The following is a 6,597-nucleotide window of genomic DNA, read 5'->3' as shown; positions in this document are numbered from 1 at the left end:
GTAGCACATTGAATTTTCCATGCTTACGTATGGATACGAATCCATCCCGTTAGGTTCATCCTCTCATGTTTATCTCTTAATGGTGTACACGCAGATTGTGAGAAACCGACGAGTTTCTGGTTGATGTGAGCTCTAGGAGAGCTGGTTACTGTTATTTGATCGAGTTGCACTGTAACGGACTGTTATTTTGTTATTGCATTTCACTCTTACTTGCAATTTTCTTGACTGTTTACTTGTTTTACTTGTATATCTTCTTTATATGCTGGATTGTTGACTGAGTAGAACACTTTAAAACAAAGAATTGTAAGCATCAAAGTGGTTTTACGTGAAATTTCCTGATTTGATCACATATATGTTCTATCCTTGTTGAAATTATGAATTGTACATGTGTTAATGAGAATCATTTATAGTTCTTTCTTTTTTTACCTCGCCGAGGTTAGTTAGTATACTTATTGAGTATATGGGGTGGGTTGTACTCATACTATACTTCTGCACCATTGCGTGCAGATCTTGGAGTTGATGTTGCGGTACATGGCGGGAGCTGGCATTGGAGATGTACTCGTTGTCCGGACATGGCTACCACTTATTCTTGGTAATCTTAGATTTGAGTTCTGTTTATGTATATTCAAACAGATGTTGTATTACTTCATACCAGCTTTGTAAATCTAAGTCTTAGTGGCACATGACTTGTACTACTAGCCCTTGGGTTATTGTATAATAATTTAGTTATTTATGTTAATTTCATTTGGATTATGTTTATGGATAGTTGGCTTACCTAGCTAGTTGGGTTAGGTTCCATCACGACTAGTTGGATTTTGGATCGTGATACTAGGGTTTGGCTTACCTGTGGACTCATAAAATATTTTGACATTTATACTTGTGGCTTTTGTTGATCCAGTTCCTACCTGACCTTTGTGTGGTGGACTTGATTTCTTTTGCTTGGGAAAGGATACAGTACGTTATTCACCATCGCTATCTTCCTTCTGTAGTGTGACATGATCTTTTTCATTAGCCATATGTTGGGCTAGTAGGATTGGATAGGGACATTTTAGGGATGTATGCCTCAATCGGTCACACATATTACATAAAATATTTTCACTTTCGTAAACTATAACTTGTTTATGTGAGCCAATGAGGACATGGGTTGCACTTATTGCTCCAGTGGTAACTGAACACATAACCTTGCAAAGCGGCCTCTAATGGTGAAAGACGTGCATGCATCAATCTTAAGTAATCTGTCGATGGTGTTCCCTATCTTGGACAGTATGATCCCATCATAAAATTTAGTTGGGAGTTCTGGCTATCGAATCCAGATTGTTGTATATCATTGTCCTGCTATCCTCACCAAGGTCTATTAGAGGGGAGTTTTCTGTAGACCTCCATAAGTCTTGTATTTTCTTTTTAAGGTAGTGATGGAGAACTCTGTTGCCTATTAATTTGACTATGACAGAAAATTTTCATGGTTCATAGATACGTTAGATATCTTGCTCCTGTAACGACTTGACTGGTCATTTTTCTTTCTAGATTCCCGTTCCCCTAAATAAGACTCCTCATATGTGCTTTTATAATTTTATGACTTGCGGGGATGGCTAGTTCGGATTTGGAAGGGTTCGGGTTGAAATCAGAATACTTAGTTCCTTAATAGTGGCTTAAAATGGTTAAGTTTGACTTGAGTTAATATTTTGAGTAAACGGTCTCGGAACCAGGATTTGATGATCCCAAAAAGTTAGTATGATGATTTTGGACTTAGGCATATGTTTGGATCGGGTTTCAAATGACCCCGGAGCGTTTCGGCGCATGATGTCGAAAGTTGGCGCATTAAAGGTTTTCAAGTTCATTAAATTTGGTTTGAAGTAGGTTTTGGTGTTATTGAGGTCCGTTTTGGATTCCGAGCCTAGAATACTTCCGTTTGGTGATTTATGACTTGTACGCAAAATTTGGTGTCATTCCGAGAAGTTTAGGTGTGTTTCGGCACATTCGGGGTGAGTTGAAAGAACATGAAGTTCATAAGTTGATTTGATTTGGTTTGGGGTTCGATTCTTAGTTTTGATGTTGTTTTACGCATTCGGAGGGTTCGAGCGAGTCCATTTTATGTTTACGAACTTGTTGGTATGTTTGGACGAGGCCCCGGGGGCCTCAGGTGCTATTAGGACGATGCGCGAAACTTGGTTGGACTTGGAGCTATGGCTGAAGCAGTAGCAGTTTCTAGTGTCTTCATACCTGCGAGGAGCTAGCCGCAGGTGCAAGTCAGTGAGCGCAGGTGCGGATGAGAGTGGACTGGGCAGTGTCCGCAAAAGTGAAGTTTCTTCCGCAGAAGCGGACACGCTTCTGTGATGAGGGGATCGCAGGCACGGAGGGGGGCATGTATGAGCAAGGTCGCAGGTGCGCGAGGGGAACCGCAGAAGCGGGATCGCAGGTGCGGTATCCTTTCGTAGGTGCGCCCAGTGATGGATTGTATGTGTTCCTAATAAGAGGACCTTTGCCCGCAGTAGCGGCATCGCGGGTGCGACCCAAGGTCCGCAGAAGCGTAATTGCTGGAGGCAGTGAGGGCTTTTAATGTCCGGACTTGGCTATTTTGGTTCATTGCTTTCACTTCTTGGACAATTTTAGAGCTCTTTGAAGAGGGGTTTTTACCTAGCACGTTGAGGTAAGTAATTTATATACAAGATGAGTTTAATACATGCATTTTGGGTAGATTCTTAGCACATAAATTGTAGAAAATGTGGGTTTAGTTGGAAAAAACCTAGGTTTTGATAAAAACAAAATGGGATTTAACCAAGAAAATGATTATAGAATTGGGTAGATATTATATATTTGAGTTCGTGAGGTTATGGGTAACATTTATCCTAAAAAAAATTTGAAATCCGGGCACGTGGGCCCGGGGATAAATTTTAGGGATCTTCCAATTTGGGTTGGGTAATTTCTCAACTGGCTAAATTATGAACTTGTGAGTGTGTATTAATTAATTTATATAAAATTTGGCTAGTTTTGGATTGATTGGCACCAAGTTGAGGCTTTAGAGCGGCTTTGTGGAGCGGAAGTGAGCTTGAGAACGAGGTAAGTCTCTTGCTTAACCTTGTAAGAGGGAACTCATCCCCTTAGGTGTACCTTTGCTGTATATTACTTGTATGGAGAGCTACGTACGCACGAGGTGATGAGAGTCCGTGCGTAGCTATATTCCATGATATGTCCGGGCAGTCTTAGATCCACATCATGCTTTAATTGTACTGTTGTATTTATTATGCATATTAATTGTCTTGAATAGAGCTGAGACTAGGGACTTTAAAGTTGCATATTTTCAATTTAAATTTCTTATTTTGGGAAGATTTGAGGAATACATAATAACTCTGAGAAATCTATGTCCTCTTTCTTCGTAAGTACATCCCCGAGCGAGGTAAACTTCTCTACTCTCATGAGAGCGGGACGTTCGTCTCGGCAGTATAATAGATGCATCTATGATTTGTGTCGTTCAACCTTCGGCAGTGCACACAGTATTTTGGATCGGGTCGTACGTCCTCGACATAAATCGTGTGTGATAATACTCGGAGCCAGAATACACTTGATATTATTTTTATGACTTGAGAGGTTATAATTTATTTAATGGCCTGAAATTGTTGAAGTTAGCATGTGTCAATTGGAGATTTTTAAATTGACTATCAGTTAAAGAACCATTTAATCATTGTTGGTTATTGTGTTATTTTTATTATTCATGTATTCCATGCCTATGTAGAATTTCTATATTTATATTATTGGTCTGTAGTAAGTGTCGATGTCGACCCCTCGTCACTACTTCTTCTAGATTAGACTGGATACTTACTGGGTACATGTTTTTTATGTACTCACGCTACACTTCTGCACTAATCGTACAGGATCTGAGACAGGTGCATCTGACAGTCATCCAGGCGCGCACCCCTATTACCCCGAGGCATAATGATGAGCTGCTTTCTAAGTCCGTTCTGCAGCACCCGCAGTCTCTCTTTTGTATTTACTTTCTGTCTATCTCATTTTAGACAGCAGCATAGGTGTTTTGTATATTCTACTTGTTGCTCATACACTTGTAATATCGGGTCTTGGAAACATGCTAGGAGACACTTTATGGCTTTGAGTATTTAATTCATCGTATCTGCTCTTTCATTAGTTTACGCTTTACCTTATTAATTTTTTTTTCACTTATTACTTACTTAATAAATAAAAATCAACTACTTTGAAATTATTAAAAAGAATAAGTACATGACTAGTTCTGCGTTGGCTTGCCTAGCGGAGATGTTGGGCGTCATCACGGCCTATTGGGGAATTGGGTCGTGACAACATAGTATCAGAGCACTAGGTTCACGTAGGTCTCACAAGTTATGAGTAGGCCTAATAGAGTCTTGCGGATCGATACGGAAACGTCCGTACTTATCTTCGAGAGACTATAGGGTGTTAGGAAACTTCTCTTTCTTCATCTCCTATAGTGCAGTTGATGTTGTGCTAAGTATCTTTCTCTTATTCTCTCACAGATGGTGAGAACACGCGCAACAGATGTACCCAACCGCGGAGGAGCTACTCCCCCTATTGCTAGAGGCCGAGGGAGGGCTCCAGCTCGTGGTAGAGGATGAGGGTGTCCTAGAGTTGCACAGACCCCTACCGCTCAGGCTCTAGGGCATGCAACTACCATATATCAGACCCCGGGCGCACTACCCGTAGGCGGAGCACATCCAATTGCAGTGGCTATACCAAATCCTAGACCAGCTGCGGCCGGTGAGCCGCATAAACTATTGGATAAGTGGACCATGCTACATCTTCCTGTCTTTGGAGGTGAGCGACATTAGGACCCCCATGACTTTATTGATCATTGTAGGGCTTTCCGGACTAGATATGGTCACTATGAGTTTTGAGTAATGTCCTTCGGTTTGACCAACACCCTGACGGCATTTATGAATTTGATTAAGCGGGTGTTCATGCCATATATTGACTCGTTTGTCATTGTCTTCATTGATGACATATTGATATACTCGTGTAGCATGGAGGAGCACGAGCAGCACTTAAGAGTGGTGCTTCAGACCCTGCGGGAACATGAGCTATATGTTAAGTTCTCCAAGTGCGAGTTCTGGTTAGATTCTGTGGCATTCTTGGGGCATGTTGTATCAGGCGAAGTTATTAAGGTAGATCCCAGGAAGATCGAGGTAGTTCAGAGTTGGCCTCGTCCTACCACAGCGACCAAGATCAAGAGTTTCTTCGGGTTAGCGAGTTATTATCGCCGGTTTGTGGAGGGCTTCTCATCTACTGCAGCATATTTGACTAGATTGACCCTAAAGGGTGTCCCGTTCTGATGATCCGATGATTGTGAGGCAAGCTTTCAGAAGCTCAAGACCGCATTGACTTCAACATCGGTGTTAGTGTTGCCTTCTGGTTCTAGGATGTATACAGTGTATTACGACACTTCACGCATTGACATGGGTTGTGTATTGATGCATGAGGGGCGAGTTATTGCATATGCTTCATGTCAGCTGAAGACTCACGAGAAGAATTACCATGTACATGATTTGGAGTTGGCCGCGATAGTTCATACTCTCAAGATCTGGAGGCATTATCTTTATGGGGTGTCCTGTGAAGTTTACACCGATCATCGCAGCTTGCAGCATTTGTTCAAGCAGAGGGATCTCAACTTGAGGTAGTGCAAGTGGCTTGAGTTACTAAAGGATTATGATATCACCAGTTTTTATCATCTGGGCAGGGCGAATGTGGTTGCGGATGCCTTGAGCAGAAAGGCTGAGAGTATGGGTAGTTTAAGAAGTCGCAATGTCTCTAAAGTGTCACAGTCATTGGTTCATCTAATTTATCCGATATTGCATACTAATGTATTTTAAATAACTACATTCATCATATGCATGCACATTTTTTGAAAACTTTATTTTATGAAATAGCCAGATGCTACCCATGGTAACTCGAGCAGGATTTTGATGTAGAGCGAGGCAAAGCAAGAAGGCGGAGGCCCGAACCAACCTTCCCCCGCAAAACTCACGATTGTCCTTTGGATGCAGGAACAAGAAATATTCTCAAATTCGGACACACCTCAGAATCACAATCTTCATAACGACAAAGCTGCCAAGCGCAAACACATTTCCAGCTAAGAAATACTCTGCTATCACTCATTTCCTTTTCCTGCTTAAGTCTAAATATTGTCTTTCCTTGCATAAAGCTAAGCTATGCCTTTCCATTGCACGAGACTAAGCATTGTATCCATCTTGCATGAGGCTAAGCCCTGCCTCCTTAATTGCATAAGACTATGCACTGTCTCCTATTTTGCATGAGGCTAAGCCTTGCTTCCTCAACTGCATGAGACTGGCCATTGGCTTGGGACATTCAGTCCTTGGCTAATAGACTTTTGAGGTTGGATATTTCAGAGCCCAGCTGAATTATTGCATGCGCCATCGCCAGTCTTCATTATTCGAGCAGATCAAGGCTCGTCAGTACGACGATCTGCACTTGTTGGTTCTTAAAGAGATGGTACTACAGGATGGTGCCAAGGAGGTTGTTATCGGTGATGATGGTGTTCTGCGGCTCCAGGGTCGCCTATGTGTTCCTAATGTTGATGGCTTGAGGGAGAAGATTCTA

The sequence above is a fragment of the Nicotiana tomentosiformis genome, chromosome 4 (assembly GCF_000390325.3).
Source record: "Nicotiana tomentosiformis chromosome 4, ASM39032v3, whole genome shotgun sequence".
NCBI lineage: Eukaryota > Viridiplantae > Streptophyta > Magnoliopsida > Solanales > Solanaceae > Nicotiana > Nicotiana tomentosiformis.
The sequence above is the reverse complement of the archived record's forward strand: the minus strand, read 5'-3'. Positions refer to the sequence as shown.